The sequence below is a fragment of the Panthera tigris genome, chromosome B4 (assembly GCF_018350195.1).
Source record: "Panthera tigris isolate Pti1 chromosome B4, P.tigris_Pti1_mat1.1, whole genome shotgun sequence".
NCBI lineage: Eukaryota > Metazoa > Chordata > Mammalia > Carnivora > Felidae > Panthera > Panthera tigris.
In genome coordinates, this window is record NC_056666.1 from 89654699 (window position 1) to 89676848 (window position 22150).

General features: G+C 37.6%; 1 protein-coding gene and 1 long non-coding RNA gene across 4 annotated transcripts in view; one reads left to right on the forward strand and one right to left on the reverse strand.

Annotated features, from left to right (window-relative positions):
* The window catches only part of LOC107179632, a 34019-nt gene extending 28705 nt beyond the window's left edge, over positions 1–5314 (reverse strand). Inside the window, exon 1 of the long non-coding RNA XR_006220040.1 lies at positions 5233–5314. This is a non-coding gene — a long non-coding RNA (uncharacterized LOC107179632). The remainder of the gene's footprint in view (positions 1–5232) is intronic.
* MSRB3 (methionine sulfoxide reductase B3) overlaps positions 1–22150 on the forward strand; it is a 169830-nt gene that overhangs the window by 1673 nt on the left and 146007 nt on the right. Inside the window, exon 1 of one of the 3 annotated variants that reach the window (XM_042992686.1) lies at positions 5488–5569. The exons of the other annotated variants lie outside the window; for them this stretch is intronic. The gene's annotated coding sequence lies outside the window, so the exon portion shown is untranslated. Of the gene's footprint in view, positions 1–5487; positions 5570–22150 lie in introns of those variants that run through there. 3 annotated transcript variants of the gene reach the window in all.

Genomic DNA, 22150 nt, shown 5'->3' on the forward strand with positions numbered 1-22150 from the left:
AGGTAACTTATAACATTGCCAATTTAGGTTAACGGGAGCTTTTTAAATGTTTAATTTTATTAAATGTGCAGTTTATAAATACTAATTTAAGCAATGATATCAATTGCATGATTGAAAACAGTACTGTTTTCAGTACTGTTGATTAGTACTTTTTTTTTTTTTTAAAGATCTTTTATGAATTTGTATTTTACGAGTACCTTTAATAGTACTTCTTGGGAAATACAACAGGTTCTAACAGCACTTTTTATTAGTGGTCTTCTAGAAAATACTGTGCTGCACGATAAAGAGTGGATTGTACTGCCAGGGAATATGGTTTTTTTTTCTTTTTCCTTCAGTGATATGTTGACTTACCTAATACTTGTGGTAAAGCAGCCCTTGAAGACCCAAATCCACTGTACTGTGGCCCCTTTCCAGCAATTTTGAACACCAAATTTATATTTGGACCATTTAAACATTCATTCTTTTAATTTTGGTCCCTGCTGACATATAAGTCTAATTTCTGGTGACTTTTATTAGGGCCCTATGTGAACGTCTGGAATTTTTTTATATTAAAATAAGTAGCTCTCTGCCATGGAGAATTTTGTCACAGTGCCTAAACTGCCTGTCTGCCAAGGTTGCAAACATACAACATAATTTAGATTTTGAATCAACTCACGGTTTTGTGGCTTTTAAAGGTGCTTGTTCTAATATCTTAGCTAAAGTGTTAACCCATTAGGTCAGAAATCTTTACTGTTTTGCTAAACCCAAGTAACAAGAATATGCAAAGAAGATCCCAACAATAGTTTCATAGGTTTTCCCTATTCGAATACGTTCATCTCTTTTAAGTTACAAATGAAATTTCAACCATTAAAGAGGAACTTTAGGAAATAATGCTTTTTGGTTCCATTATCTGGTTGCAATTCTTTGATTTTATCTCAGCCGTGTTACTTATTATAGTTGGGGATTCGGTTCAGATGTTTAGCTCTCTTCTCTGTAAAGTGATGAAGTTGGACATAGTCTCCGTGTCCCTTCTCACTCCAGGATCCTGAAATATTGTTTTTGTTTATAAAAGGCTGCAGTTACCCAGACTACATTGATTCAAACTTCTGACTGTCAACTCTTACTTGCTATGCATGTTAAACTGGTCTACCTGTAGTCAGAAATGATTGGTATGGATCCAGGTTTGGGGAGCCTGAATCTGCCTCTGGAACATCTTGATATCTGGCATATGCACACAGTTGCACACACCTTGACAGAGTTCCATGACAGTAAGCTTCTGTTACTTTCTCTTTCCCTCTCTAATAGCAGAAGGTGCTGGTTATGTCATGGCGTAAATGTCTCACTGCTCTTTGGGGACAGCTAAGCCCAGGCCCTAAGATGGTCTGGTATTCAGTTTTGGAATTTGTGTTTGGGTTAGGGATACCACTGTAGGGCACCCAAACTTTTCTGTAGTTGGAGGCCTGTGACTAGTTCTTTGGAGGCATTCCAGATGAAATGCCCTACATTCCTACAAAATGCCCTATTGATCATACTTGGACCTACCCATCTGGTTTACTCAGAATTAAATTGAGTTTGGATAGGAGGGCAATCAGATAGCTATTTCATTTACTACTTGTTAGTTAGCATCTGTGATTGCTGTACAAATTGCTCAAGGCTTTACTTTGAGTATTTCTTTATTTTCTCCTTCCTGGGCACAGTGAGATTTTCTTTTAAAATGCTCAGCGTGATTCCTGATCCTTGTTCACATATTTTCTCTATAGCATACCAAAGTCATGTTTATGGCTTTTAAGGAAATGCAAATAAAGAGAAAAGAAATTATAGAAAAGGTAGGTCAGTAATAAATCAACCAATTGACTTTATAGAGGATTTGGTTATTGCCTCATTTAAGCTTCTGTTGCAAGTAACAGAAACGAACATGAACTAGTTTTAAGAAAACGAAAGAAAGAAATTTGATGGGAGCCAAACGCAGACAGACCTTATTAGGGACCAGGGACTGGAAAACCTGGAACTTTCCTGCTCTCTACTGTTTGCCTTTCTTTGCTTCACTGTTCTTTCTTTGCTGACCATTTTTTTTCCCGCTTTCCTGTGTTCATGGTTGAATGTGTCTGTTCAGCAGCCCCTGAGTATTTACGTGTCCCTTGGTTCCAAGCACAAGGAAAGACTGATACGTTGAGACTTGATCCTAAATTCCCGAGAGAAAGAACGCAATAGACATAGTGTGGGTCACATTGTTGACACAGATTTCCCCTAAGGTCTCTTTTAATTCTAGAATTCTTTGTAGTAGAGACTGCAGACATTTACGTGGTTTGATTTTGCATTTTTACATTTTGTATTGTGGGGTTATTAGTCCTTAAAAGGTATAATTTTCTCTTGATTGCACTGTGTGTGGAAAAGCCACCTTCACTGGGATCCTAGGATGTTAGAGCAGTTCATTCATACTGAGGCAGGAATGCTGAAGAGGAGCCTTTGGGGAGTATATGGGGGGGGGGGGTTAGCACTACATTCAGGAGTTACAACGCAGCTCAGGATCCACCTGACTTGAAAATCCTTTTTAATGACAACTGATCCGTCCTACAATCGTCTGCATATTTTTAGGAATTCACTGCATCAGAATGCTCAGCTCAAATAGCTCTTCAGGGTGAATTCATTGAAACTATTTAAGTAATAATTAGAGACTTTCAAAATAGTAATAGCTGAGGGAGTTCTGTATTTTCCTGTTTCTCACATGTCTAGCATTTTCCATCTCTACTTTCCTTTAGACTGCTTCTGCTGTCTGGAATATTTTTCTCTTGGAACCTGTCCTTAAGGCTCCATCTCATGGTCTTTTGTGAAACTTTCTTCACCTCTTAGAATTGTCATTTCCTTGTGTTTTCAAGACATTTTGTACCCTGATTGGAGCATGATTTTACCATCTTGCATTATCAAATCCATATGTATTCATCTTCTTCACTAGACTGTAAGTTCTATTAGACAAATGGATCATGTAGAAGAATTCGGATGGGCTGTTAGCATCCATCATCCCAGGTATAATGATCCCAGCTTTTTCAAATGTTCTGAAGCTTGTATGGCATCCTGCTTGTCACTGCCTTCTTCTTCAGATATTGGAGTTCAGCCACTGCTCTTCTTTCTCAGTCCTTGCTGTTTCTTAGATATTGTAGGCTTTTCCATGAACATTGTAATTTCCTATGTGATAATCACATATATAGAATGATAGAGTGTTTTCCTGCAAACCGAGATAGATGGGGAAAGAGAATATAGCAAACTGATGTGGAAGGAATCAACTTGTGTTGAGCACCCAATATTTACCAGGTCAGATAGAGAGGGTGGGTGTAGAAAATCATTGGAGACTATTTGAAGGGAAATAGTGTGAAGATAAAAGATTGAAGATTAGGTGTGGCCTGGAATGTGGAGGACTTTTTTAAAATTTTATTTTATTTTTATTAAAAAAATTTTTAAAAAATGTTTTATTTATTTTTTGAGACAGAGAGACAGAGCGTGAGCAGGGGAGGGGCAGAGAGAGAGCAAGACACAGAATCCAAAGCAGGCTCCAGGCTCTGAGCTGTCAGCACAGAGCCTGATGCAGAGCCTGACGCGGAGCTCGAACTCACAAACTGTGAGATCATGACCTGAGCCGAAGTCGGACACTTAACTGACTGAGCCACCCAGGCGCCCCTACATGGAGGGCTTTTAATCCTAGGCCAGAAAATTTGGACTCGGTTAGTAAGCTATGAGATAGAAGTCTTTTGTGTCCTCAAAATATTATAATCAAAGTTGGAGTATAAGATATATTATCTAATAATCCAAAGGGTGAACTCAGTCAGGAAAGAAACCATTGGACTAATAAAGAAGGGTTATAAGATATATTTTTTTTAATGTTTACTTTTGAGAGCGCACAAGCAGGGGAGGGGCAGAGAGAGAGGGAGATATAGGATCTGAAGCAGGCTTTGTGCTGACAGCAGTGATCCCTATGTGGGGCTCGAACTGACAAATTGTGAAATCATGATCTGAGCTCAAGTCGGATGCTCAACTGACTGAGCCATCCAGGTGCCCTGAGTTTTTCTTAGAGACTGAAGAGCTAGGTTAGTGACTGTGGGATTGGAGGAGTGTTGCTGATATAGATTGGACAGAAATAAACAATTAATTGGAGATGGTGAAAGAGAGGGATGAATAAAAGATGATGGAAAGACGTTAGGCCTGGGTGATTGCAAGAATGTGAACTCAGGAGGTTTGTGGGTGAGGATAAAAAATGAGTTTTATTTTAGATCTATTGCATTTGAGGCGCTGGTAGAATATTAATGTGGAGACAAGTAGCTGAATCAGAAATGGAAGGTTCGGGTCTGGAGATCAAACGTATGCGACACCTGGGTGGCTCAGTTCTGTTAAGCATCTGACTCTTGCTTTTGGCTCAGGTCATGGATTTCATGGTTCATGTGTTTGACCCCGCATCCCACTCTGCGCTGGTGGTGGGGAGCCTGTTTGGGATTCTCTCTTTCTCCCTCTGTCTCTGCCCCTCCCCTGCTGCTTCTCACTTTCTCTCTAAAATAAACAAACTTAAAAAAAAAAAAAAAGAATGAAGCAGTACAGTTTAAAAAAAATCATGAGTAAGGAAGATTAAAAATAAAGGGGAGAAGAAAACAAAACATTTTTGTTGACTGGAATAAGAGGGAGGGGACAGGAAAAGCATCATCAAGAAGATGCAGTTTCATCTGGCTTTGAAAGATGCCCAGTTAGTATGTGGCATTTTGTCCATGAACTTTCCTTTTTTAGGGGACATCACATTTACGCACTCCACAAATAGTACATGGGAAGCCTTGAACAAAGGATATTGCACCCAGAAAGACCTTCCCAAACTGCAAAATTGTTGCTCCTTCTTCCCTTTTTAACCTCTCCAGTGGCTTATGGTAAGATAAGGAACTAACTCCTTAAATGTCTTCCTCATCACCAAGCCTTGATTTGTCTGTACTCTGAGCTTCCCACAAGTGGTTCATTTGGCCTTGAACACACATTTTACACTGTCTCCTCCTCATTCCTCCCTTTACCTTCCCCAAGAACGTGACGCCAATGTGATTGCCACCAGATGAAGTACTCTTTGGCTTTTTTTGGGTTGTTGTTCTCTGTGGGCACTTTTTATTGCCATGGTCAAGTTCTTATCCATAAAATAATTGTTGACAATTTCCTAAACTATAATAAAATAAAAAAGCATAATAAATCACATTCCTACCTCTTTCTTACAGAATGCCATGTTTTTCTTACCTTTTCAAATGTCACCTGCACGATTCTTGAACACTTGAGTTGGCCACCTGGGCCACCATACCCCGATCTCTGACATTTCGCCATGGTAGCCTGGTGTGGCATTGTTGCCTGGCATTTGTAAGAATGGGTTACCCAGCTGAGTGCTGACTTGGAAACCACGAGACAATTTCTTGATATCTGACTTTCTGAAGGAAAGCAGAGGGGATTTACTTCATTGAGAGGACTTCAGTTGCACAAACTGTAGAGTTTTGTAAGATATGAAGATGACTGCAAGTGAAATAGAGTAATAATGCTGGTATAAGACATGTGTTCTCAGGGCCTGGCTTCCTGACCAACGGTATAACCTGATTCTGTTTCTAAAAATAGTACACTGTTCATTACATTTGTCCAAAATGACATATTTATGTTCAGTCTAGAGTATGAAGAATAATTTCTACTTTAATTTAAAAAAAGGAACCATCTCATATGGTAGTATTTGTGTTTTTATGGCTTTTGACTGAGAAAATGCCTATTAGCAAAAAGCCACTATTGAGGTTTTAAATGAGTTTTTTTTAATATAAAAAAAAAGCATTCTCATGTTTGGAAAGTACACACGTGTAGGAATTATGGTATAGAGAGTCTATGGACAGCTTGATTTCTTGCTTTGTGGAACTCTCAGAGAGGTTCTGGACTCAGCTTTCAGTGACTCATTGTCACCTCACTTTAGAATGGGGTGGAGAATCTGACCATGGTTGAAATTTTGGAATGACAAGAACCCTTCTCAACATGCTCCTGCAACAGCAGTTGACTATTTTATGCCAGACAATGTACTTTATGCTAAGACTGGGCTGTGAAGCAGTCTCAGGGATTAGTATATGAATACATTTTATAATTATATTTTCAGTATATGAGCATCATTCTTAGGGCTGTCCTCCTGTTTTTAGGATGAAATTTAATAGGTGATTTGCATACAAATACATCCCTATAGCAGTCTCTGTTATGGCATAACTGTGTTCTATTACAGTAAATTACATGATGAATCTTTATGTTTTTTTAGGTCAGTTTATTTTGTTTAAAGTGGAAAAAACCTGCAGACAAAACCAACCACTCCCTCAGTACCTACGTTAAATTTAAGACAACACTGAAGATAAGCCTATGCTGCATGTTAGAGTCTTTAAAAAATATCAGGACAGCTTTTGTGTAAATCAGAGAGCCGTGACTTTTATTTATTTATTTATTTGCTGTTTATTTATTCATTTAATTTCTCTTAATTTATATCGAGTTTGATTGTTAGAGAATCTGGGCGTGGTTGGGGTTGGGAGAGATCTACAGTGACTATTACAGGTGGATATTTTATTTTAGATTAGTGTGTATAAGGAAAGAAAGGCAGAGCCATATCTCCCTGTACACAGTCCAGAAGATTAGATAGGACAGCAATTGAGGGACCGCAGGTCCCTGGGAGCCCTGGCCTCACAGTAACTGAGAAGGAAAAAGTGCAGACACTACCATCTTTCCTATCTATATGCCCTCTAGTTAGGTCACTGTAGAGAGCCAGGATGAGCATAGTTGAGGTGGGGATGTTTATCAACTTGCAGAGCCAGTTGAAAAACTGCAGACTCATTAATATATTTGCATCCTTGTGCATATGTTCATGTTGCAAAATCAGTGTACTGTGATAAAAAGAACATTGGATAACAAATTGGAAGACTGGGTTTTCCTAGTCCTTTTCTTGTCTAAGGCATAAGTAAGCTCTCTGTGCCTCAGTCTTCACATCTGCAAAATGAATTGGTTGGACTGAGTAATACCTAATATATAAGATTCTGTAATGTATGGATTCTGTAGTGAGTGTATGGGTTGTCTAAAAGTCTGCAAGTATCTTTCATAATTTTTAATGGAAATGACATAATTAATTATACGTAATTATGTCTTGTTATGTTTGGTTCACGTTGTCTGTTTTGTGGAACTAAGTATAAATATTATTCTGTGACTAAGATCTTCTGTTTGAACTTTGTAGCCTAATGTGCTCAGTAATTTGATCCATAAGCAAAGTTATATAACCCTTTTAAAGATTTAGTATTTATTTAGAGGATAGGTTACACTGAATTAGAAGCATCATATTAGCTATCCCATTTGAAGTAATGGCAGTAAGCACTAGGAATTATATTGGTTGTCCTAAATGTATAGCTAAGAATTGCTTATTTAGGCTTGATGATATATCTCAGATAAGAACAGTCTTCTTTTAATTAGGGTACACTGCTAGTAGAATTTGCTTTTGACCATTCTAGAAACATATTTAATTCTTTTTTTTAATGAAAAAAAAATTGTTTAACATTTATTCATTTGAAAGAGAGAGAGAGAGAGAGAGAGAGAGAGAGAGAGAGACAGAGCATGAGTGGGGGAGGGGAAGAGAGAGAGAGGGAGACAGAGAATCCAAAGCAGACTTCAGGCTCCCAGCCATCAGCACAGAGTCCGACCCGGGGCTCAAACTCAGGAACCGTGAGATCATGACCTGAGCCCAAAGTCAGACGCTCAAGTGACTGAGCCACCTAGGCGCCCTGAAATATATTTAATTCTTAAACTAGTTAATTTGCTCTTATCATTAAAGAAGAAAATCTCCATTGAGCTTTAAGGAAGAAAAACAACTTTACTAGTTAGGTAAAACAAAAAAAAACAAAAAAACCAAAAAAACCAACAAACTTCTCTTGCCTTTAAAACGTATTAGTAAACGTTTGCCCTTTTTTATTATAAAATATTTCACATGCACAAAGAATATATCACATCTCTATATAAGACATACAGAGTAATTTTTAAAAATCTAGGTGTCCCCACTCAGTGGAATGGTAAAAGCTGCCTGTGTGACCTTCATTCACAGCTTCCCTCTCTGCTCAGAGTACCCACAGTCCTGCATTCCATGATGATCACTTCATACAAATAACTAATACACTCTTGCTTCTTTTTTTTATAGTTAAACCATAGATGTATCTAAATCTACATATTTTATTATTTACTTTTGCATGTTTGGAGGTCTGTCAATGGTGTCATCTGCTGTGTAACTTCTGTGACTTGCTTTTTCCCCCCATCACATTATATTCGTGTTATCCATATTGGTGTCTGTAACTCATTTTTAAAGATGAACATTTCTTTTGTTATCCATATGTTTTTCTACTTTTTATTTATTTCTGCTCCTTTCACACTTATCTGGTAGGGTGCTTCTATTTTCCTGTGAAGTCAAATAGTTGTATTTTCTCCCACTGCTTCTATGCTTCACCATCCATATATCCCAATAATGATAATAATGATAGTGATAATGATAATGGCAAATACTCACATATAGATGTTACTAGTGTATTTACTATTTGTGCCAGACACTGGTCTAAGTGTTTACCCTTTACATATATTAACTTATTTACTGTCCATGGCACCTTTATCAAGGAGGTAGCATGTTACCATGAGAGCTCATATTTGAGATGAGGCCCGTTGGTGCGAGGAACTCAATAATTTGCATGACTATGATTTGAATCATGGCAGTCTGGGTGCAGAGTTTATGTTCCTACTCATTATACTATTGTGACTCCTATGTAGTCTTTTTTTTTTTTAGTTATATTTTTTCCCATTTAACTTTTTAAGGTATTAAAGCATTTTTGTGACTTTCAAAAAAGAATGACCCTAGTGTGAGCTTCAAGCTGGTTCTCCTGCACAACACCAGTTTTTAATGTCATGCTATAGTTTAATTTCCTTCATGGTTTGACCATGACTTTTTAATGTAAGTTTTAAAGAATTCTCTGGGATTTATTATTGCTTTTTCCCCTAATTAAAAAATATACCTTCTTCATTATTCTTCTAAAATCTTTCAGTCATTTCCTTTAGTATGTGGCTTGGAATTGGTTCCATTGATTTCCTGCACTAATTTGGACCATTTTCTTCATTTTTAGACAACGGCATCCTCTTTTAAAAAATATTTCTGTGACCTTAAATGAATCAGTTAATCTTCCTGAGCCTTGGACTTGCCAACTAAGTTGCATTTGTTAAGTGTAATTATTTCATTAATCAGACATATGTAATTGCTAATCAGAACCTCCTTTCAGTGTGAAGTAACCATGGGCGATCATGAAGGAAAATAATTAAGTAAAGAGAAGTCCTTGGTAGTGGTTGGAAATTACTGATTTTCCTCAACCCCTCAAATTGCAGAACAAAAAACTTCAGCATAGAGAGTGAAATCCCTTTGTACTGTAACTTTCTTGTATAACTTTAATTTTTTCCTAAATTGATTAATTTCCTAACTGATTTTTTTTCTCTTACATTGTGAGTTTATGAGGTCTTCAGGTTTTCCCAGGGTCTTGGATAATCTCCTAATATCCTTTATTTAAACATGCTCATATTTCTCTCATATAACCAAACAAAAAGCCTACTCCACTTGCCATCATCCTCTTTGACCAAGTTGTTTTACAAGTTGTCTGTGTCCTTGCTGTCTATCTCCTATCCATCCAAAAATATGTATTAAATCTGTGTTATGTGTCAGGAACTAACTTCTCTAATCTCTGGGGACGTAGCATGAGCTAGAGAGACTAGTTACTTTCATTCTCAGTTTGGAACCAGCATAGCCTGTTGTAGAAGGAGTGAGAAGACCATTCTGTGGTAGGAGCAGGAGGGAAGATGGTTATAGGTGAGGGCAAAGAGGATGGTGAGATCATATGGGGCTTTTGGACCATAATGAGGAGCTTAGATATTATTCTGTGTGATGGAAGCCATTAGTGAGTTTTAAGCAGGCAGTGACAAGATCTGATTTGCATTTTAAAATAATCAGTCTGGCAGCTGTGTGGAGAATGGATTGTAGGGATCAAATGGAAGCAGGTAAACCATTAAAGTCTACTGTACTTGATAATGGTGCTGGTGGCAAAACTCATGGATTGCCGATGGATTGGCTATAGGATCTAAGAAAATGAGAGGAACCTTCCATGCTATTCCACTGAGATTTCTTTGATTGGAGCCATTAATCATGTCCATATCACTAAACTTAGTGGACTCAATTTGGGTACCTATCTTCCTGACTTCAGGGCGTTTGATACATTGTTTACTTCTAGAAATAGTCTTTTCTACTGATTTGTAGCACTGTTATTGTTATATATGTGATCCTAGGCAAATTAATTAAAGTATGTGTGCCTTAGTTTTCCTCACTTGTAGAATGGTGATAGTATTGTTCCTACCACATAGATGGTTATAATCGTTGAATTAGATAATAAATGTTGATTACTTAGTGCAGTGCTTTCCACAGAGTTCATTCACAGTAAATGTTAGCTAGCAACATCCTTATCATTGTCCTAACCATCATTATCATTGTTTTTCTGGAACAACACTTTCCTTGACCCCTTCCTTCTTTGGCCCGTGCTTGTTCTTGGTCTTCTTTGCTAACTCTTTCTCCTCCAGCTCACCTATAAATGTTGAAGTTCCTCAGGGCTCTGACATTTTCTCTTCTCATTTTACACCTTTTCTGAGGCAATCTAATTTGTTCCATTGCTTTAGTTCCATTTGTATAAAGTTAACTCCCCCTAAATCTAGCCATAAACCAGATCTATTTCCCAAGCCACAGTCCTGTATATCACTTGCTTCTGTATTATCTCTGCTTGGCTGGCTGTGTCTTAAGCCCCTTTAATATGTTTAAAAAAATGAATGAGAGAGAGAGACCCGCAGAGAGAGGGAGAAAGAGAATCCCAGGTAGGCTCTGTGCTTATCAAGACATGCGTCTTGATCTGACACACCATGAGATCATGATGTGAGCTGAAATCAAGAGTCAGATGCTTAACCGACTGAACCACCCAGGCGCCCCTGAAGTTCCATATTCCTATAATGGCTTCCAGGATTTGTTTCTGCCTACTTTGTGAGCCTTATCATCTCCCCCCTGTACTTCTCACCTACAGCATCCAGACATGCTCTTCTTTCATAACCGCCAACAGACTACACTCATTCTTATCTGCCACTGCTCATCATTTTCTTTGTCTGGGACACTTGTTTCTTCATTCTTAATATGGGCAACAGCTTTATCTTTTATTCTTAGTTTAAATGTTACTACCTTCAGGAAGGCTTTCTTATGCCCTCCCTATCCCCTGCCCCCCCCCCCCCGACAACTAGACTGCTTCCCTCTGTGATAAAGGGTATTTATACCCCCTTTGTTTCTCTGTGATCCTTACTGCACTTGCTAATAGTATCTTTCTCACAATATGTTAGCTTCACAGAGGCGGGGACCATGGCATATTGTTTCTCACTTTGTCCCCAGCATCTGTTTGTTAAATAGAGTAAAGGGTGAATGCAGTGTGGGCTTGTCCAGTTTGGGAAGTGAGAAGCCTTGTAGCTGAGTTTGATGTGTGCTTTTCCTAATCTTTCAGGGTGATAAAGAGAAGAAGAGAACAGTTTAGGTTTACTGTAGTTTAATTTTCTGACTCCAGTGGCCACAGTGTAGAGAGAGGGGAAGGAGCATCAGAACTGGAGGTGACTGGAACAAGAAGTGGTGCCTTAGGGTTCGGTGTCTTTTCCTTATTGAAGCGCCCAGAATTTCCAGGGCAGTGCCCCTTGTTCCCTACATTTGCCTGTCTTTTTCAGAAGTCAGCCATGGCAGTGCTTCCCAAATCTGTGGTATGCTAGGCATGCGCATTACCTCAGAACCCCTGTTTAGTGTGGCCTCCATGCCAGAAGTGCTTGCCAGAGTTAACTGTTGGCTCTACATATACTCTGTGCCAGTTATTAAGCTCTTTATACTTGTGACCTACCTGCTCTCTGGCCCTGGCGCCTATTTACAATCCTGGCAGGAATCTGCTGGATTCTCTTTCACTAACTTGCAGGAACAATGTTTGCACATGAGAGGAGTTGGGATTGGCTTTTTCTCCAGTACGTTTGCTCTGCACTTTGTTTAGCAGAAGTATTTCAGAGTGGGTTTATCCATTTCACTTTCCAGTGTGGATGCACATCTTCTCTGTTCTCTTTAAAAGATATTTACTTGTATTGCCGCCTTTGTGTGTGTGGTGTGCATGTGTATGCAAGTGTGCAGGCTCTCTTTATCTCTGCTTTTTAAAAATTCCCTCCCTGTCATTTCTTTGTTTTGTAACTCTATATGAAAATCATTTTTTAGTAGGTGCATTTAAATCCTTTATATTTTATGTTATCATGGACATCTATGATGGCATTCCTTGTCCTATTGTTTTATCCTCTTTTTATGATCTTTTCCTCTTAGTTTCCAGTATTTTGCCATATGGTTTCTGTGTTTTATTTGCTTTTACATTTCATAGGGATTTGAAAGGTTGACATATTTTAACTTCTATAACCTTGAAAAAGTGTTTAGAAACATCATTGAGCCTAAACTGATTTAAATACTAAATTTGAAAAAAAACCAGGATACAATAAATAGCATTTGTCTCTTCTCTGCAGGAGAAGTCTGGGATTCTTTTATTTTTTCTGCTCTGCCTTTGTTAACGAAAGTGGGGCTATAGATCCACATGGTTATTGTAGAAGTGTTATTTTTATATGTTCTCTCTTTTAAGGAGAGAACATATTTCACTTAATTATATAACATCTACTGCCTTTAGTGATTACCATCATACCTTTTCTACCTCAATTTTACTATTTTTTTAAATTTTTTTAATTATTTTTTTGTTTATTTTTTATTTTTTTATTTAAAAAAAAAATTTTTTTAACGTTTATTTATTTTTGAGACAGAGAAAGACAGAGCATGAATAGGGGAGGGGCAGAGAGAGAGGGAGACACAGAATCTGAAACAGGCTCCAGGCTCTGAGCTGTCAGCATAGAGCCCGACACGGGGCTCGAACTCACGGACTGTGAGATCATGACCTGAGCCGAAGTCATGACCTGAGCCGAAGTCAGACGCTTAACCGACTGAGCCACCCAGGCGCCCCTCAATTTTACCATTCTTAAGGATATTATGATCATTGTATCATTTGGCTAGAGTTCATCCTTGAGGCCTTTTTTTCCCCTGCATGCAGAATATATGCATGCATGTTTCCTGAGCTCTCTTGTTATCCGAAGGAATTACAGAGTGTTATATAACATGTAAGCCCTTTATTTGCAAAACAACATTTAACCGATAAGAGGAATCCAATAAAACATAATTAGGAGGCTTTGAAATGCTTATAGAATAACCCGAATGTAAATAATAGTATAATTATGAAATATAAAAAGTTGCTAGCATCTGTTTGGAAGAAGAGCCTAGGAATAATAGAATTTACCGGCATTCAAGTGACAAATTAGTATCAGTCACAAGGTTAGTACTGGGAATTCAGTACCTCTAATTCTGAGTCGTGATGCAAAATTCATTATAAGTTCTAGAACAGTTTTATCTTTGTGAGTGGCATTGACAGTTTTTAGGTGCATTGCAACAGTATTTTCTAACTCTTACTGAAATGTTGAAATTAGATTTGACCAAAAGTTTACTTTGTCAGATTTCTGTTTTATTAGTACATTAGTCTCACTCACGCATAAAGTTAGATCACTCTGTGTGAATGACTGAAACAGTTGATTGCAAAACTTGAAATTTTTTTGTCAAAGATATGATTTTTTTTTTTGGCAGTCACTGAAACATACTGCTGTAATAGAAAAACTAATCTCAAATTAATCTTAGTTGTCTGTTAGACAAGCACCTCATTCTTAACCTGGTCCAAAACTAAGCTAATTAAACGCTGCCATATATGCACATATATGCACATGCACACACATCACACATACATACACACTCTTTAATGTTCTATTTCTGTCTCTACACGATAGCTCTGACTTTTTTTCTTCTCAGTAAGGGGAGCAAAATTCATTGAGCAGTCTGCTAATTGCTCTCAAAAATATTATCTCATTTAATCCTTCCAAAACCTAATGAAGTAAGTGTTATGATCTACATTATGTAAGTAAGGAAACTGAGGATCAGAGAAAGTAACTAATTTGCTCAAGATTTATCACGTGGGCTAAGTGATGGAGTCAGAATTTGAACCCAGCTCTGCCTCTTTCCTGTATACCACATTGACTAGATACAGCATAGGACTCTAGTCTTACGGGAACTGGGATGTTATGTACAGAGATGAGGGAAGACAGAGGAAGTGACATTTGAGTTTGGTTCCGTGAAAACATTTATTGAGCCTTTATTTTACAGTGGCAAATACCACTGACTATTCTCAAGGAGGTTGTAGGAGAGGCATATATATAAGCCTGAAACTCTAACGTGCAGAAGTAGTTATAATATAATAGAGGCACTGAAGTAAGAACTACTATGAAGAAGAGTTGATTCCTTTCTAATGGAAGGGATAGGGAGAGGAGTGTGTGGAACCACCATAAGGGAAAGTTTCCTGGAGGAAATGATGACTAAACTGGTCTTGAAGGCTAAAAATGAAGAGTTCATTCCTTTTATGAGTCTGTGGGTGGTGTGGCGAGGGTAGGATAAATAGTTGGCCACCATCAGAACAGAGTATTTATTTATCAAAAAATACTTATTGAATGCCTGCCAGGGGTTAGTCACTGTGTAAGGTACTAGAGTCAAAGTAAAGGACAAGAGAGTTCATGGAGCCTATCGTGTACCAGGGAGTGTTGAGGGCAGAAGTTATACAGGCAGGAAAAGAAGTGAAGCTGATAGGTCTTGAATGCCTGGCCAGATTGGCTGAATTTTCCCTTGTAGGTGCTAGTGAGCATGGAAGCACTTGAAGCAGGGCTATTGACATGGTCAGAACTAGTACACAGCACTTTTGCAGCAGTAGGGAGGGTAGGTGTGAGGGGACTCAGGTTAGAGGCAGGAAGACCATAAGGGGCCATTACTGCATTCTGGATGAAAGATGAGAAGAAAAGGATGTATTTGAGCAGTATCTTGGAAATAAATTTGACAGCACTTAGTGTCAATTAGATATGAATGGTTAAAATGAAAAAAAAATGAGGATGACTCTCAGATTTGGAGTTTAGTGACTGGGTGGATGGAAGTAGTTTTTAACAGGATCAGGAATACAGAAAGAATAACAAATTAGTACAGAAAGAAACAAATTGAGTTTACCAATAATAAGTTGGTAAAGAAACAAACAAATGAATAGTTTGAGATGCATATGGAAAACCCAAATTCTTCTAAAAACATGATTTGACCACCTAAAATTAGTAAAGAAAACTACTGTGGGACAAAGTAGAAAGACATTTTGTAAAATATTATATATCTTTCGCTCTATGATTTCATTCATGTCTTCTCCTCTCTCCTAAGTCCCAACTTGGGATCAAAGGGTAGTTGATAGAAGCCGTGAAGATTTATCTTTCAGTGTGATAGGAGTCCATTTTCATAAAACTTCTCCTTTATCTGCGCTATCAGATTCAAGCCACAACACATACCATCATGAGAATTTCATCGTATAATTTTTTTTCTTACGTTCTGCAGCAGAACATAAACTTGGAGGGGAGGAATGCTAAAATTCTGGTACAAGAGCAAATATTTATTTGCAGTTTCCGGTGCTAAAACTTTCTATTTTCCTGGAATGGTGGCAGAGTTCTAACTTAAAATATTTGAGACATGATTTAAGGACACATATGTTTAGGGCTTATATTCAACTCATTAAAAATACTCTTTTAGTGATAGATGTAGATACTGTAGTTTATAGTCCCAGGCGTAGGATTTAGTCAGCCTACATTAGCAACTCTTTCTTTAGATGAAATGGTCCGTTAAGGCATTCCATCTTTTTTGCACGTATAAGCTTTATTTTTATGAAAAACCTGCACATGGTTCTTGGTACATGGGAACCATCTCCAACTCCACCCCCGTCTCCATCTCTGTGTCATTCTTCTGGAGTAATGTTTTTAAATCGTTCTGGTAGTTCCCTAATTTTAGTCAATATAGTTATAGCACTGCTTCTTAATTCATCTGTTTTGTGTGATATCCAGTCATGAAAAATAAGGATCTATCTGCTCTCTCTTCTCCAATCTGTCTACCGCTGTTGACTTTGAAATTCCCTTACTATTCACTTTTGTAACAATAAATATTTGTTCATCGGCTGTTGGTAGGCTACATGCCAAGCAGTTGTGACAAAGATTCCAAGGAGAGTGACTTACGTGAGCAAAAGTTTCTTTTTTCTCCCACAGTAGCCCAGGGTAGGTAATAGCCCACAGGTGGCTTGCCTTCCCATTCAAGTAGCTTCCATGGCCCGGTCCAGGCATGCTGCTACAGTCGTTGCCATTTCCCAAGGAAGTGGACGGCTGAAGTAAGTGACTTTGTAAAGGAGGTGACGCGATCTTTCGAATTATTTTCCATCAGCCAAAACTTAATATCATGGTCTCAGCAAGGGAGGCTGAGAAAGGTAGCAGTATGTTCAGCTAAAATTGCAGAGGGTTCTGTTACTAACACAAAGAAGGAAGAGTGGATTCTAAGAGTCAATTAGCATTTTCTGGTCTAGTTAGTATCTCTTGATGTTACTTTATGAAGTCCTGATACTCTTACCCCTTCCTCTACCTTTCTTTCTGGCCTTCTGTACATTTTGTCCACAATATAAATGTTCTTTTTGTTTTAAAACGTGATGTTACTAATGTTTGCCTTCTCTTCTGAAACTGCAGCCAAATCGCTGTGTGTAGCTGGTCTCTAAAAGCTCATATTGTTACTTCCATACTTATTTACTTTCAGGTAAAAAAAAATGAGCTGCTGCCATAGTTCCTTCTTCTTAGGTTCAGGGTCATGATCTCTGGGCCACTGGAAAGGATATACATCATGGCAAATGGATTGTTTTTTCTTTTTCTTTTTTCATAGATTGATTAAAATCAGGGCACTGTATTTCTAAGGTCTGCATCTAGGCACTGACTTGTTTATTCCATAAGAGAAGCAGCACCGAAGGAATATGGTTAGTGCTCAGGGAGCTTTCTTTCAGTCACTTCAGGAATTAGGTTCATTGTATTCAGGAATTTTATTGTGACCAGGAACTACTCAGTTAGTTTTGCAGCTGAGTGAAAACTTTTGTCTTGAAGGACTGAGACTGGTTTGTTATCTCCAGGTGATCCAAGGTGAAGTAGGTCTCTCCTTTAATATCTGAGTATGAGAGGAGAGCTGTGTTTTCTGACCAAGGTAAGAATCTCTTTGGGGTATTTAGGAATAGAAGGGCTGACTAATGAGAGAGATTCTGGGCTTTTCAAGGTGGTCTCGTTGTTTTTCGTATTGGACTTCTAATCATTCCAGACCCAGTTATTTTCCCAAACAAGGACACAGTCTGGAGCACAAGGGTCCCCGCCCTTGAAGAATTTTTCATGTGGTAGAAGAGATTAATAGAGACCACAGTTCAAATTCTGGCTGCATCATTTACTGGCCTTATGACCTCAAGCAAATTATTCTCTGAACCAGAGATTCTGCTGGAATGTATAATCCTCAAATCCCAGTGGCTTAAAACACTGAAGGTTTATTTCGTGCTTGTATTGCACATTCATTGTCAGTGGGGGGACTCTAGGATCATCGTTAATGGAGCAGCCACTATCTAATTAATAGAAATTACTGGTCACTTTTGGAGAGGGAAAGAAAGTTCTGGAGAGTCTCATAGCAACAATTAAGTGCTGTGTCTCAGAGGTGACATACATTATCATTTATGTTCACAACTTATTGCCCAGAACTAATGACCTGCTCTCACTCGATCACAGGGGGTCAGGAAGTGCATTCTTAATTTGCCTGGAAAACGGAGAGTCAGAAATGCTCGGCAAATAGCACCAATGACTACAACATATAGGAATGCCTGCCTGAGGGTTGATAAGAGGATTAAATGATACATACCTACATACAAAATGACCTAGTGCAGGTGCTCAAAAATGATTATCATTAATAGTAATATCAAGTAAGATGTATGGGTGCAAAATATTTGAATGATATTATAAAGTGTGACTAAAGATTCTTTCTTGTAAGCTATATAAGACTATATCACCATTTATATGAAATTGTCTTATAAATTAGAACACAGTGCACAGATGCAAGCTGGTGCTATTATCTAATAGATATTAGAGATGCAGCATTAGAGCTTGATTCAGTGTTGGAGCTACATCTTCACATGGTTGAAGTCGTAAGAGTAGGTGAGATGTGCAAGAAAGAGATTAAATAGAAATACACAGGGCACTGAACAGGTAGCTTTGAAGCATAACCACAGTTTGGAAATCAGAAGGAAATACAACAAGAGATAGAGAAGTGATTTCTGGAAAGGGAGGAAGAAAATGATACTGTGTAGTGTCATAGAAAAGTCAAGCAAAGGGTCGCCTGGGTTAAGCATCTGACTTCAGCTCAGGCCATGATCTCATGGTTGGTGAGTTTGAGCCCTGCATTGGGCTCTGCCCTGACAGTGCAGAGCCTGCCTGAGAATCTCTCTCTCTCTCTCTCTCTCTCTCTCTCTCTCTCTGTCTGCTCCTGCCCTCACATTCTCTCTCAAAATTAATAAACTTAGAAAGGTTAAAAAAAGAAAGAACAAGTGAAGAATGTTTCAATAAGGAAAATCGACTATATAAGATGTCACGAAGAGGCATTGACATTCAGTTCTGCAAATTCCATGGGGGGGGTGATATTAACGAATAATCAATAGAGAATGTTACTTAAGGAAGGAATGGTAGTCTTAATTGAGAAGTGTCTCTGTGCCAGGTGCTCCTCTAGTAGCAGTCTTGCAAGGAAGCTTTTATAAATTCCGTGTTTACAGATAAGATTCTCAAAGCTCAGAACGAAACTTGCCAAATGAAACCTAACTCATCAGTGAGAAAGTTTGAATTTGAACTCTAGTACCAGAAAAGCAAAAGGAAACTGTACTATGTAAACACAACAAAATGAAACAGTCATACCACACTGAAAAATTCTGAAGGCATTTTTGGTAGTAATCAAAAATGATTGATGCGGGTTTTGCTTTCTCATTGGCACTTTTTAAATATGAAGAAATACTTTTTAGATGAAACATATATAATGTAGATGCTATGAGCTATGAAATCAGTGTACATTTTAGAATAAAAAGATTTATGTTTTATATTGGAGATAGAAGTCATAAAATGTTACTGTGAGAATGAATAAATCCCTGTATTTGACCAGATGCTTTTCAAAACAGGAATCCTGAAAAAAATAGCATTCAGTAAAGTTATAATTGACATCAGAAGATGGGCTTTTGTCCATATTTCTGTTTTAATTATACCATTGATGTACCCTAATGGACACAGTGTAACCTTTGCATTGCCAATATTAGGTACACTTCTTTATGTCCCTTTCTTACTTTTTATGTGAACTGAATAATAAAATGTAGATGCTGCAGAATGTAGACAAGAGGGATTTTAGCTTAACGTTGTCTCCAGCTGGCCGTCTGACCTTTGATAAGTCTCTTTATGTCTGTTTTGCTGTTTACAGAATAAGAGATTTGGATCAGTTCATTGTTTCTCCCATTTTTTTTTTTTTTCCCACTGAGATACACATGATGGCTGATACTTTGTGAGCAGCATAGTCACATAGTCATACGGCAGATTGTGATTATAGACTCGAGGAACAGATGGTCTAGGCCACACATTCCTGGTTCGAGTTCTAACTCCACTCTTCTCTCTCCCACTCAAGAAAACATGTCAGAAAACTAGTAAAACCAGGGTGACGTTGTTAAAGAGATAACTCTAAATACATCCTAGTTTTCTTAAGAATCTTATTCTCAAACTTTGACATCTAAAGTTAATTTTGAGGCGCCTGGGTGGCTCAGTTGGGTTAAGCCTCTGACTTCAACTCCGGTCATGATCTCATGGTTCATGAGTTTGAGCCCCGTGTCCGGCTCTCTGCTGACAGCTCAGATCCTGGAGCCTGCTTTGGATTCTGTGTCTCCCTCTCTCACTGCTCCTTCCCCCACTCATGCTCTGTCTCCCATTAAACTTTTAAGTAAGTAAATTTTTAACAAATTACTTGTGAAACACTTCATAACTCCTATTTTACCCGTGGTGGGTGGTGAGTTCATGTTCAAAAACTGATGTGTTAGGTGTTCTCTAAGATTTTTTCCTAGTTCTAAACCTATGTAATGATACATTTCTGTTATTGTCAAGCTTTTCCAAAAGGTCTAATTCTTTGCTTATTCTACTTGCAGGTTTTTATTGGTAGGCATTACATGGATTAATAGTACCATGTGTATGATATACGTTCAGAAATGTTGAGTGACTTTATCAACAAGTTATTTTCCCTTTTGTAGCTATAACACTAATTCAGAATTTGTTTTCTTCTCCTTTACCAGCACACATGATTTTGTGAATTTCAAAGATTGGTGCTGAGAAAATTGGGTTGTAACATTCGGATTCTTACTTTCCGAAACCTGTCATGACTACCCTCTTCATTTTGATAAGACAGTTGAACATTTTGCATTTGTCCACAGACTATATGAAATAGAAAATGTACTAATTACCTCTAGAAGTAGTGAGAAGTCTCAATAGACTACTGATATTATTTTCTAACCACTTGTTGTTTCTTAAACATCATGGGATAAATTATACATGTATTTCTCTGTTCATTGTTCATTTATTCCACAAATATTTATTGAAGATTTGTTGTGCTGGCTGTGTGCCAAGCAATATGCCAGACTAGCAGTTCTTGAAGTGTGGGCTGAGGACCCTTAGAGTCTCTTAGACCCTTTCAAGGGATTCATGAAGTGAAAACTATTTTCCTACTAGTACCAAGACATTACTTCCTGTTTTCATTGTGCTGACATTTGCACTGATGTTGGAAAAGCCAAAGCGGATAACACTGCTGGTATCTTAGTATGAATCAAGGTTTTGTGGCAACAAACTTTATTAGTAATCATTTTATGCTTTATTAACATACCCGTGCGAAGAAAAAGCCATTTTCACATAAGAATGTCCTTGATGAAGTAGTAAAATTTATATTAATTTTATTAAATCTTGACCTTGATTACATATCTTTGTAATATTCTGTGTGAAGTAATGGGAAATACATTTTATAAAGTGTTTCTGCACACCAAAGAACAATGGTTGTCTCCGGGCAGAGCACTTGTGCAATTGTTTGGAACACCATTTTGCTTGACAGAATGACCAACAGACAAATTGTGCTTATTTCGACTTGGGTTTGGCATGCATTTTCTTAGTGAATGAAGTGCTGCTGCCACTTTAAGGAAAACAGCCGACAGCATTGTTGGTAATGATAAATTCGAGCTTTCAAGGTAAAAAATAAAAGTTTGGAAAACTTGTGCCTGCCACCATGAGCTTGTTTGACAGCTTCTCAGTGTTTAAAGACTTTTCTGATGAAATCAGCAGTGATATTAATGAATATAATTTTTGATATTGATAATGAAATGTGTCAACTTAGGAAAGATCTGCATAACCCAAATGAACATTGCATGATGTTACAAAATCATGCAAAGTTAGACGATCCATTCAAAATGCAAGATAGACCATTGAGTTTAATGTAATTGTATGAAAAGTTTATTGATAATAGTTTCAGATGATCATTTCGTTGAGTTTTGGTATAATATCAAAGAAGAATACCTATAATTCTCTGAAAAAGTTATTAAAATATTCCTCCCTTTCTAAGAACTTACCTGAGTGAGGCAAGATATTCATATATGCATAGTTTAGCCAAAACAACATATCACAACAGATTGAACACAGGACACATGAAAATCCAGTTGTTTTTTTTTTGTTGTTAAGCCAGATAGAAAAGATTTGCAAAAATAAAAAACTCATGTTTTGGATAATGCAGTTATTTTTCACTAAAAATGTCATTTAGAAAATTTATTTTTTTAATTGAATACGCAAATGTTTTTGAAATTACTCATTTTAATTTTCAATATGCTAAGTATTGATAGGTATGACCATATAAACAAAAGACATCCTGAGTCCTTGATAGTTTTTAGGAGTGTAAAGAGATCCTGAGATCAAAAATTAAAAAATTACTAACCCCAGAGATATTTAAGGGGGAAAAAAAAAAGCTCTTTATGTAGCTTTTCTTTGGTTC